Source organism: Bidens hawaiensis, unplaced genomic scaffold, assembly GCF_021521415.1.
Source record: "Bidens hawaiensis isolate Kalapana, Puna unplaced genomic scaffold, B.hawaiensis_p1.1 tig00070879_1, whole genome shotgun sequence".
In the NCBI taxonomy this organism is placed as follows: Eukaryota; Viridiplantae; Streptophyta; class Magnoliopsida; order Asterales; family Asteraceae; genus Bidens; species Bidens hawaiensis.
In genome coordinates, this window is record NW_027506662.1 from 27,321 (window position 1) to 40,152 (window position 12,832).

General features: G+C 34.0%; 1 pseudogene across 1 annotated transcript; it reads right to left on the minus strand.

Annotated features, from left to right (window-relative positions):
- Positions 1 to 8,882: 8,882 nt before the first annotated feature.
- LOC143618369 (jasmonate-induced oxygenase 2-like) lies at positions 8,883 to 12,404 on the minus strand (annotated as a pseudogene). Its single transcript, XR_013150994.1, has 3 exons — positions 11,723 to 12,404; positions 10,722 to 11,037; positions 8,883 to 9,316 (listed from the first exon to the last, which is right to left on the minus strand). The product of XR_013150994.1 is annotated as a jasmonate-induced oxygenase 2-like (transcript).
- Between the last annotated feature and the right edge of the window lie 428 nt (positions 12,405 to 12,832).

Below are 12,832 nucleotides of genomic sequence, written 5' to 3' on the forward strand. Positions count from 1 at the left end.
TAATAGATGCCTTCAAGGCATTCTTGGCATCTCAGGGGGAGAAGACTTGTAGGGGAGATGAGTTGCGGACAAAACGGAGAGAAGATCAAGACGATGATCCCAATGCACCGGAAGGTGCAGGTGATGAGCTGCCAAGAACCTCTCAGGCTCTTGGGGCTTCCACAGCTGAGGGGGAGTCTACAAGTGCAGCTGGTGACGAGGTGGTAGCGGTTGTTGATGATGATGATGATGATGTCGAAGACGTAATCGACGCATTAAAAGAGCTGGATGAGGATGATGATGATTTTATGCTGGAAGAAGATGTGCTGCCGGTTGATGAGATTGAGAAGATCGGTGAGCAAATTACTTTTGAGAATGTGATAGAGGAAGGGGAAATTGTAGATGACTCCGTGGAACACGAGATTCCGGAGGTTGAGATGCCAGAGATGGGTGATAAGACTGTTGAGGAAGATACTGAATGGGAGGAACAACCGAATTGGAAGGAAGGTTGTGCTCACTGGTTCATAAAGACGAAGAAGCCGGCGATCCCTAAAATGTTCAAAAAGAGTTACAATATTAAGGGATACGCAGAAGCAAAGAAAGGTATTATCTACTGGATATATGATGAGCAGCTGCGGCTCTTCGTGATCAAAAGATACGATGGAATTCAGTACTTCAGGAGAACGTTGAGATCTTTAAACACACTGCCTGAATGTGAGGTAAAAGATTTAGCCAGATTGGGATTGATAAACCGAAGTGAAGACAACATGGCTAGAATCATCGGGAAGATCGTGTGGAAGGAGTGTATTAAGGAGAAGAAGTTTGAGCTGATGAGACCACAAAAGGGGAAGCTTGTCGAAGACAAAGATAGAGGTCTGAGAGCTGATGGAAAGCCTTGGATGATAATGAAGTATAAACCGATCCGGTGCCTTAAAGAAGTACCGATGAAGCTCTTGCCCAAGGACGTGCTCAAAGATCTAAAATGGTGGTTCGTGGACTGTGAGACAGCGGAGGCGGTAATGGAAGTTGTGGATGAACAAGAAGTGCTTAGGGTTTACGACCCGATGCATCTTGTTAATCTATCGCAGGCTGATCTGAAGATGCTCAACGAGAAGAAGATCTTCTACATTCCTGCTTGGAAGGATCAAGCAAGGAAATATCAAAGGGTGGTGTCGGTATGTGTTAGAGAAGGAGCGCACGCGTAAAGGTACAAGATTACAAGACTCAAGCTTTGAAGATCAAGATATGAAGCTACTGCCAAGGGGGAGTCTGTTGGTACATGTGTGTCAGTAGTTCATAGTCTAACGATTGTAATCGAGTCTGTAATGTAATTACATTACAGACTCGATTACAATCGTTAGACTATGAACTACTGACACACATGTACCAACAATTTTTTATTTTATTTGAAATTTTCAACTGTTTAACGTGTCTTATTGACTCCAAGAACTTAATCTATAATATTTTGACATCAAAGTTTCGTCTATCTGTTTTATTCTCGAACCCAACGCTTTATTGGCCTGCGTGTTTATAATTTTTTTAGCTCAATGCTACATCTATTTACCCTGTTATTCTCTACTAAAATGTTTCGTCTAATTATTGTGATGTTCTTGATCTTGATATTTTCATTCATTATTTTGTGTTACTCTAGCGTTCCGCTCATTTCATTTTCACTTCAATAGTTTTGTTTATATTGTGTTAATCTCAATAGCATTGTATATTTCGTTTTAAACCTCAATAACATCGTTTATTTTGTTTAAACTTCAATAGTTTCATTTATTATTTTTTTTACCTAATATTTTCACATTATCCTTGACCCCAAGGGTTTTTTTATATCTTTGTTAGTTTTGATCCTTATATTTCATTGTTCTTGATTTCAAAGTTTTCATTTAAGAATTTATTTATTTATCTTAAAACCCACACAATGAGATGGATTATGTAGACCATCCGACGATAAAGGTAATTATGGGTCGACACATAATTATCAAAGTCCTCGCATTATGGTTGTGTGAAACAACTCGGAACTTGAATGATTTTGGAAAACAAGACAAATGCAGTATGATAAGGGCATGGTGGATACACCGCCGATAAATCCTATATATAAATGCCCTTGCTATACGTAACATTTGTGGCGTTTTTCAGGTTATTCAAAGATCATTGTTATTAATTTATTTATTTATCAATTTTATTTTTCATATATATATAAAATTTGTTAAATCTTTTAACACCTTCATGTAGTGGTTGTTTTTTAATATTATTTTTTAATTTAATTTCGGGACAAAATTTCTTAAAGTTGTGAATCATGTGACATTCGTCATTTTTAAATCCCGAAAACCCGGCCCATTTTAAAATTTCGACACCTCTTGGATCTTCACTTATTAAAAATGGTGAATTGTATTTGTATTTATGTACATGATGTTGTTTATATTTATAATGATTTTTTTTATGTTTATAATGTTATTTTATTATTTATGATGTTACAAATTTAATTCTAACTATTATATCATCTTTCTTTTATCAATTGAGTCAAAGATATTTAATTAGTAATAAAAGACATTCAACTAATCAAAACCACGTTTCAAGTCTTATGACTAGCCATCCAATGAATTCATTTTAACCTTGTTTTAAACTATTTTTAGCATATATAAACACCACATCAGTTCTACAAATCTTTCACCACAACACATTTCACTCCCAATTACGTTCAACTCTCTAATTTGTGCAAAGTCCAAGTTTGACCAGGGAAATCAAGCCGCCCAAGTTTAAGCTTATTCTTTTTGTCGTTTGTTCACTCCTCGGTTAGTCTTTTGATTTTCTGCGAGTTTAATTTGTCCAGGACGTTATGCTATGTTAAAAATACTATCCAATAAATAAAGGAATTTCGTTACTTAATGGTGTGCTATTATATAGTTGAGTTAAATAAAAATAATAGAGTGTGAGCTTGGACAATAAAAGATGGAATAGGGAATGGTGATGGGCCTTGAGTCCATGGGCGTAAGGGTATATAAACCCCACTTAAACCTCTATAAAACCCTAAAACCCTCATTTCCATCTTCCAGCCTCCATAACACACTCAAAAACACTCCTCTTCTATTACGGATCATATTTGAATCTGAACCAAGAAGGGTTGTGTTAGATCTTCGTCATACAAGAAAGAACCACATCCATAATCACGTGTTGCATCAAACCAGTAGCTAGAAGTGAACTAAAAAGGTACATTTTAGGATATGCTTGCCACTAGCTAGAGTAAATTGATCATAAGTTTTTTAGGTCGGTTTTCCCTAAGATTTGATACTACGGCAAATTGGGTCTTATTATGTAAGAAAAATGTAAAATTGAGCGTAAATGCAAGGAAACGATGTGGTTATAGTCCAAGGATCGTTTCTTATGCAAGATGGGCAAACGGGTAATGTTTGGACCAGGTTAATGCAAGGAAACGATGTGGTTATAGTCCAAGGATCGTTTCTTATGCAAGATGGGCAAAACAAGTCGAAAAGAAAGGCTAGGAAGTGAAGTGAATAAAATCATATTCGAACGAAAAGTAATCGAATCAAATGGATAAAGAAATCAAATAGAATGGACAAAGTAATAGAATCGAATTGGTAATTCTATTCAATTAGAATCAGTCATTCGATTAGAAATGGTCATCCGATTAGAATTATGGCTCTGCCCCTTGGAACCTTCTAGGGGTTGCTGACCCTAGACCCCGCTGCAAGGGGCGTTGCCCCCGGGCCTAGTTATCTAGGGGTTACACTAGCATAGAAGTATGATATAGTTAGATATTGTTAATTTACTTATAATTATTACACAGTTAGCCATGCACGGCTAAGGATGGTTATTACAGTTAACTCTGAGAAGCACAAGACACAAGTGAGTTTCTAGACCCATTTTCTTGTTATGTTTTTAGGGCTGTATGCATACTTGATGTGATTAGTTAATAAACTTACCTTAAGTGGTAAGTGTATGGTATGTGATTGTTTTAATGAATGATAAGTGAATGATATAGAAAGATATGTATGTTATTATATGAATGGTGGTATGTAGAAATGTATGTATGAATGTATGGTTGTATGGAAAGAAGGGACCATACCCTAATAATATATGACCCTTATAATATCTGAGAGGATAGGTTCCAGACCCTTATAATATCTGAGAGGATATGGACCAGACCCTTATAATATCTTTGAGGTTATATGGCGAAAGGCTCTTTAAAACATATATATATGTATGTAAAGCAAAATAAAATATGAAAGTAATAATGAAGGTATATACTTAAGTATCTACGAAGAAAGTAAAGCAGGTTATGTATGTAGTAAAGCAGGTTATGAATGTATTGTATGTTGCTAGATTAACTAGAACTCACTCAGCGTAGCAGACTTTTAGTATGCACGTAGATGAATAGGCTAAGGTAGCTAACTTGAATGAAGAAACATCGTATTGTATTGAAGATACTAGTATCTTGAGAAGAATGTTATGATGTTATATTTGATTATGTTTTATTTTTAAAGACAAATATGAATGATGTTAAGACAAGATTTAGAATGTTATGTAATATATTATTGACTTATTATATTCCGCGAAAAGTTTTAATTAACTATGATATTTAGAACTGTGTTTATGAGTAAATCCAATGCCAAAGTAGGGTACCGGGACCGGGGCCTTATAGAAACGGATCCGACATATAAACCGGGTTCGGGTCAGACTAAAACGAACCACTTGCTTAAATCGTATTCTTACTTTTTCCGCCGTTTAACTTTCTAGAACGGCCGAACTCATAAAAATTGATTTACAAATATCGCAACCCGGATTCTTAATAAGTTTTACCAACTTATGTATTTTTATGTCAAAAACATTACTAAACCAAATATAGAGGGAAAACTATATTTTTCGTTATAAACTCTAAAAAATCCAAACTTTGAACAAAACCTATCGCCGTCATTGATATTTTATGTCCATTATTTTGAATCAAGAATTTATTTTCTAAGACCGTTCATCTAACCGAACTTGTCCAGTTCAGCTCGCTTAAACGCTTCGTTCGCTTTCACTCACTTACTTTAACAAGTGAGTTTTTCATAACCCCTATTTAACACTTTTAATATTTTGGGTTGTAGAACATGACAAATTTTATCTCGTTAGTTATGCGCTTGTTTACAAACCGATTCACATTTATCGTTCGTGTCAATATTATTCTCGCATCTTTTTTATGATTATACATGAATTATGTGCAACATGTTTACTGTTTTTATGGTGAAAGTTATGAAAATGCAAACACATACACATAGTGGGAGGGTCCGACTGGACGTACATGCGTTGTTTAACGTTACGACTTCGGTTGTTTCGTATGGTGGTTCTCATTTCGTATGGTTGTAATGTTGTTTGTCTCATTATCAAACTATTTGTGTAACACTGTCAATAGTGTTATGAGCTTATGGGTGATCTGTACGTTGTACTAAGGCGTATTTCGCTTAAAGTCGGGGTGTTACACTCACCACTACCACCTCTGCCTGACATCTCCATCGTTACCGCCAGCGACCCCCACCGCCACCACTCACCTCTGACAACCATTTTCTCTCGTCACCCACCACCAATCGCCGCCGCCAACCACCATCATGTAAGGCCATGTTCCCGGTGCCATACTTTGGCGTTGGATTTACTCATAAACAAAGTTCTAAATATCATAGTTAATTAAAACTTTTAAAGAATAAATAAAACTTCGATAATTTGTTACAAAAAATTCAAACTAAAAAAAACATAACATAAAACATCTTATTAAACATCATGACAAATCTTTCTGTAGATGCCAGCTTCTTCAGATCCTGCCATGTGTCTCCCTCAAGTTAGCTGCTTCAACCTATTTACCTGTATGAATACTAAAAGTCAGCTACGCTAAGTGAGTTCAAGTTAAAACAGGAAACATACAATACAGTCACATACTTACATATATACGTATCCGAAGATACATATAACTTACTTAACCTGTTTATCTTTCTTTCGTACATACATAAGTATATACCTTCCTTCATTTCTTTCTTTCTTTCATACTTTTATAGTTAATCTTACTTTACATACATATACGTTTTAAAGAGCATTACGCCCTATAACCTCTCAAATATAATAAGGGTCTGGTCTATATCCTCTCATATAATATAAGGGTTTGATCCCTAACCTCTCATATATTATAAGGGTCTGGTCCCTTTTCTCTCAGGTATTATAAGGGTCTGGTCCCTTTCTTCTGCCTGCTCATATCTTCATTTCTTCGAACTATCATTTATACAGTTTCATACATATCCTTTTGTATTATTCATACATACTTCATAAAACGATTACCTTCCTTGACGGTACGTGAAATATCCGAAGATCGTTCACGTATAGGCAAACATTCATTCATAACCTCAATAACTATCACATAAATCATATATGGCATACACCTACCAATTATGGTAAGTGTATTAACTATTCACATCGAGTATGCACACAACCCCGAAAACATAAGAAGGAAATGGGGTTAGAAACTTACCTGGGTCCGATTCCTTTCAGTGTTAATGGTAACTCCTTTCCTTAACTGGGCGCGACTATCTGTATAGCAATTACACGTATCAATTAAATAGCCCTATCAATATCATATGTATAGGTTATTGTAACCCCTAGCTACAGGGGTCCGGGGGCCATGCCCCTGGAAGTAGGGTTCTAGGGGCAGCAGACCCTAGCAGGGTCCAAGGGGCAAAGCCCCTGGCTCATCAGAAAAACTGAAGTTCAATTATTTATTCAAATCGAATCTTCATTTTAAACGTTACCTTTCATTATTTATTATTTACTTTTTCTTTTCTTAACCATCATATAAGTCCATATCTATCATTTACATATGTATACGTCATTTATCTTTTGTTTATTTGGAAAATCACATTAGCGTATAAGTTCTGTCCAACGTATAAGTTGTTCTCAACATATAAGTCCTCATTGGCATATAAGTCTCTCCAACGTATAAGTCGTCCCCAACATATAAGTAGTTCTAGCATGTAAGTCTTACATATACGGGCATACATACATATACATTTATATACATATACGAGCATACATACATATACGTTTGTGTACATATACGGACATACATACATATACGTTTGTGTACATATACGGGCATACATACATATACATTTATATACATATACGGGTCGCACATACATACACGTTGCTTATACTTATGCGCTTCATACATACACGCTGGCTGCTGCTTGAACTTATACGGCGTAATATTATGCACTGATTAACTTATACGGCCTTAGTTCAGTTCAGCTTTCATATTACGTGTTTTTAAGGTTTTTCTTCGATTATGGAGCTGCCATCCGTCGTTAACCACCATGTTTGATTGGGGTTTGATTGTTTATGACCCAATTAGCTTCGGGGTGTCCAGATCTGAGCTAAGGCGGCCCTTAAGCTCATTTTTGGTTGATTAAACACCTGTATAAAGTTAGATCTAGATTCAAACGGATCATTCGACATCCCGGGGCTGCGGTGTCGGGTTCTAATATGTTGGGTCAACTGAGATGATTGATTTCTTACCCTCGGTTGGTCTTGGATCGTTGAATATAGTAGAGTAGAGAGTGTTTGGCTTAAGTGTGTGTGTTTTGATGGTGCAGGCTAAGGTGTAGAATGGATGGAAATGGAAAGAATTAGGGTTTAAGGGGTATTCATACTCCCTAAGCCCATGGACTTTATGTCCATCTTTCCTTTTTAGTCCATTATTAATTCCATCTATTAAGCTTACTATCATTTTATCTTATTATTATTTTATTGTTATACTTCTACTAACTCAAGTAAATTTTTTCAACATAAATAATATATTAAATATTATTCTTAGATATTTCGGGATGTTACACATCACCGCCCACCACCGCTAATGCCACGACTGCCCACTACCTCCCACCACCACTGCCATTCACTACAATTTTAAGTTTATTTTTTCTGTTTTTTATTGCCTTACAAACAACGCAAAGTAATGATTTATTTCATTTGTATGTGGTAACCAAACATCTCATTGGAATGGTAATAATCCATTTTATTACTTTGTTACCCAGCAAACTCACAATAGGAAAAAAAGTTGAAAAATAAAAAGAAATTAGATGTTAAAAAAGTTTGAATATTGCATTAATTAGTGTATATCATATATCGATTAAGGGTAAAGTTAAAATACAAAGGGAGACAAAAATGAGAAGTATGAGAAGGATTTGTGACCACATAAAAAAACCCTTAAAAATAAATTCAAAAAAAATAAAAAAAAATTCATAACTCAAAATATAAATAAAATCGAAAAAAATGAAAAAACTAAATGCTTCCTCCGTCATTCCCGTTTAAAAAAATCGACGAAAAGATATAATGGCGAGATCAAAGACACAATGTCGAAAATGAACGAAAGACACAACTATAACTAAAAAAGACACAATAAATCGCAAAATATAACACAATATCGGACAAAATATAACACAATGTTGAGTAATATAACATAATATCAAGAAAAAAAAGACACTATCAAGGAAAAAAGACACAACTAATGACGAAAATAAACACAAAACACAATAATAAACAAAAATACACAATGATATTTTCACTCGCCATTATGTCGTTTTTAGAACGAGAAAGACGTTGGAAACATTTTTGTGTTTTTATTTTTTTTTATTAAATTTTGAGTTATGAATTTTTTATTATTTTTTAAAGGTTTTTTTGTGTGACTACAAACATCTTTCGCATCCTTCTCATTTGTGTTCAGTTTCTAGAATAGCTTGATCCTATCAATTTAAGCATTTAGTTAATTTAGTTACTAAATAAACTTTATACAATCTTCATCAAGAAAATAACATCCAACTTTGTGATCATATTTTCTTTTTATCTAAACATCACTTCATATAAACCAGAAAACTTGGTATTACCAACATCTTACTGATAAAAGCCACATATTTCACGATTACATTAATTATCCCAAAAATATATTAACTAAAAAGAAAGGATAATATTAATTTCATTTTATTTTCATAGTTTTATGACCCCAAATTCTTCGTTCATGAAGATAATATGGCAGCATGAGTAACTCTTTTCATCTTGGAGATTTCAAAGACTCAAGTTGGGATTTTCCTTGTGGACCTTTGGTTCGAATGAACAGTCTATATTCGTCGAATGTCATTGGTTGGTAAAGTGAAGGTTTCGTAGACGTAACAAGCTCCGTTGCTGGCTTGATAAGCACATCACTCTTTGGATTGAAGAAATAGGCTAGCGACACTCTTTCTTTATCAGGGTTTACTATCACTCTATTCTCCACGCTTTTGTAAATGCCATTTGTTAAAACCTACAACAAAGTATACAGAAATGAAAAACCAAACTCATTTTATTATAGAAAGTTGCTTGATCTCAAATGGCAAACGAATACAAATTTGCTTACTAAGTATTGTATAGTTTTAAAACTAGCTCTTTTGGTAATATTTAGTCAAAAGTAGGATTTGAACAACTTTTTTTTATCATATATTTATTTATTGTATATTTATTTTATAAGTTACGGTCATCATTATTAATATTCAAACCATGTGATTTTTATTAACAAAATCCATTAAAATTTTGTAATTAGTACTATTAAAGGGTATTATTTAGTTTTAAAGTTACTTTCCAAAGATAGGAATAATTCATGCCTTGTTTTCTTTCTTAATGTAGCGTAGTGGTAATAAGTTTGAGTTTCACAATGAGACCCAAGTTTAATACCCACTTACAACACTTTGAGAGAGACATAGGTGGCTAAATGAAGGAAGGCTTTGATCTTTGGGATCTCTAGTTCAATCATGAGAGCGTCCAGATTTTACCACCAATGGACCGCATGCAAGGTGGGTTTTTCCCGAAACTGGAGATAATTTGTAGGCGTTTAACGGCTCATACCCACTTATTTATATGACTTTTATTATTTTTATTTTAAATCTATTTACTAGAACTTATTTTATTTTTAACAATATGAAATACTAGTCATTTTTCATTTCAAATAAAATGATCCAATTCCAATTACAAATAAAAGGATCAAATTACAATACTAGTCATTTTTCATTTCAAAAATAAGATACATATAAAAGTATTTTAGTATATAGAAAGAAAATATACAAACAAGTAGGTGACTATGTGAAATATATGAGTGTTTAAAAGTGGATGTATTATTAGAGAAGAAAATGAGGATTTTTTGTGTTTAAAAGTGTGTGTGAAAATTTGATTTGGTAGCTGACGTAGCGTGTTTAGTTTCTTTTTACGCATCCTAAATTACGGATGCTCTCAGCAGCATCATCATTGTATCCATTAGCTATTGTCAAAACTGCCAAAAGCCATTGCACATGGCTGTTTTGCGACCCATTTTGATGATGGTTTGATCTTTGGCGGTCAAAAAGTAAAACAAAATAAAAAACACAAAAACTAATATTTTTAGTTGACTTGCTTTTGTGGTGGTGAGTCAGGTGACGACCAACTATTATTTTATTATCAAAATATCCTCGTGGCCTATCATGTGGTGATAAAGAACATGAAGTGACCCTTCATGTGGCTGGTGAAATATATATAAATTATATTATATTATATTATATACACACACCGACTCACCAAAAAAACATGTTTTTTTAGCTATTCAATAATTAATACTAAAAGATTCTCTTTCGTTAAAAAGAAGAAAAGGCTGTCAGTTACATTCCAACGATAATAAATACAAAGATATCATACATTCATACCTGGATTTGATCTCCAATGTTGACAATGATTGCATGTGGAGCCGGTTTACTGTGATCCATTCACCATCTTTTCTAACTTGGAGCCCATTAACATGCTCATCTGGCAGGAGGAAGGTCATGCCACCCGGACAGTCCAAGCGTCAAGTCCGGTTGCGGGCACTTCGGGTAGAAGTTTACTCTCAAGCACGCTCCAATGTCGTCGCCACCAAATGCACCTTGAAGATAATCTTCTTCTAGGCCAAGGTTTATGGAGAATACCCTCAACAAGACCTTGCCTAGCCTCACAATCTCCTGTGAGTATTCTTCAGTCACACCCCTATATATAGAAAGAATCTTATATAGCATGTTATAATGATTAGGAGCTGTCACTCGTGGGTTTTGTCAGTTTCACATGTTGAAGAATTTAAGGTTGTCAGGTTAAAGCAGCTGATAACCCAAACACGACAAAATCATCAACCCAGATCTACACACTTTATATCATGTTGTGTTTCAGGTCAACACTTTAATATTTATTAATTAGTGAATATACGGATTTTTGTATATACATAACAATTTAAACAAATAATTATTTTTAACATAATTGAACCCTTTTTTTGGGTTATTTTTTTTAATTTTTTTTTGTTATTTATCTCTATTTTCCTTTAATAAGCTTGGGTTTACTTGTTGTGTTCTAAACCAGAGGATTTGGATAGAAAATATTAGTAAATGGGCAGTTAGAAGTAATAAATAAATTTACTGGAATAAAAATCAAATTATTAAGTTATGAATGTTAACACTTTTATATAACATCTTCAAAAGCTAAATAGAGGTCATTCTCCACAACATTAATCGATCCAAGATTATTAAACTGAAATAAATATTTAATTAAGAGGATAGTGTCCATATTAACCTGTTTTATAAACATGTCATTTTAGCCGACACAAGAATGTGATTATTTGCATCCACTTATATATTAATATAATATGTTTAATTTGTCACGTGGAGAAAATAAAAAGGAATACCTAAGGGAAGTTGGTTGTGAAGGCCACTTGCTATGACTCTTTAGTGTTGAAGGAAGATAGTGGAGGAAAAAATAGTCACCCCAATCAAGAATTGCACCTTTTTGGTTTCCTAATCGACTTCCATACCCTTCATAAGTCTTTGGTGCATTTGCAAGATCTTGTTTGACTTCCATCGGTTGATGAAAGAACTCCCTCCAAACCTCTCTAGCCCCATCAACTAGTTCATGGCCAATACCATGATTCACCACTTGAAAGAAACCCCACTCGCGACACACGATTGAGATTTCATCCATGATGGCTTTTTGCTCGGTTACACCACCATTAATCAACTCATAAAGATCGATTATAGGGATGCTTAGGCCATCCGATTGTCTGCTGAACGATGGTCGTTCGGATGAGGGTTTGATATATCGATCAGGGATCGTTTGGGTTCCGGTATCGGACAATGTTTGGACCCGGACAATGGGCTCGAGCCATCCGCTATTCAAGTTCATGTCGAAATTTGACTAGGTGGATACAAGAGAGATGAGGCTAGAAGTGTGAAGTGTTTGAGAAGTGTGGGTGCCATTTAAAGGGATGGGATATTGGTAGATAACAACAAAGCCGACAAGAAATCATATTTTAACATGTTTTGTTCCTACTACATTAAGATTTTGGTATTCACATTTAGCATTTATTATAAATATATTATATATCACTAGACTTGTTAAAACATAATGGATAACTTGGAAAAAAATTTCTTTGTTCCCTTTTTAAAGAAGTATAATATTTGATCACGTATATAAAAGCTACTTAGGAATCACTTTTGTAAATGAAAAAAAAACATGTGTGTTTTGACCAAATTACAAAATTCTGGAACAAAATAATTAATTGGGTCATTAAGATAAGTAGGCTAATAAAAAAAGGTGTTTTAATTATTCTTCTTCCTCTATTAGACTTTTAAAAACAATTTAAAATTTACATATATTCTTTAGTTCTGTTAATTTAATGTTTATAAAAGGAATTCTTAAATATTGAAACACCTAACTAAAGCGAAGGGACTTTAGAGAAAATAAAAAATTAAATTACTTTAGTAAAACACATTAAAAATTGGTTATTGTCATCTAAATT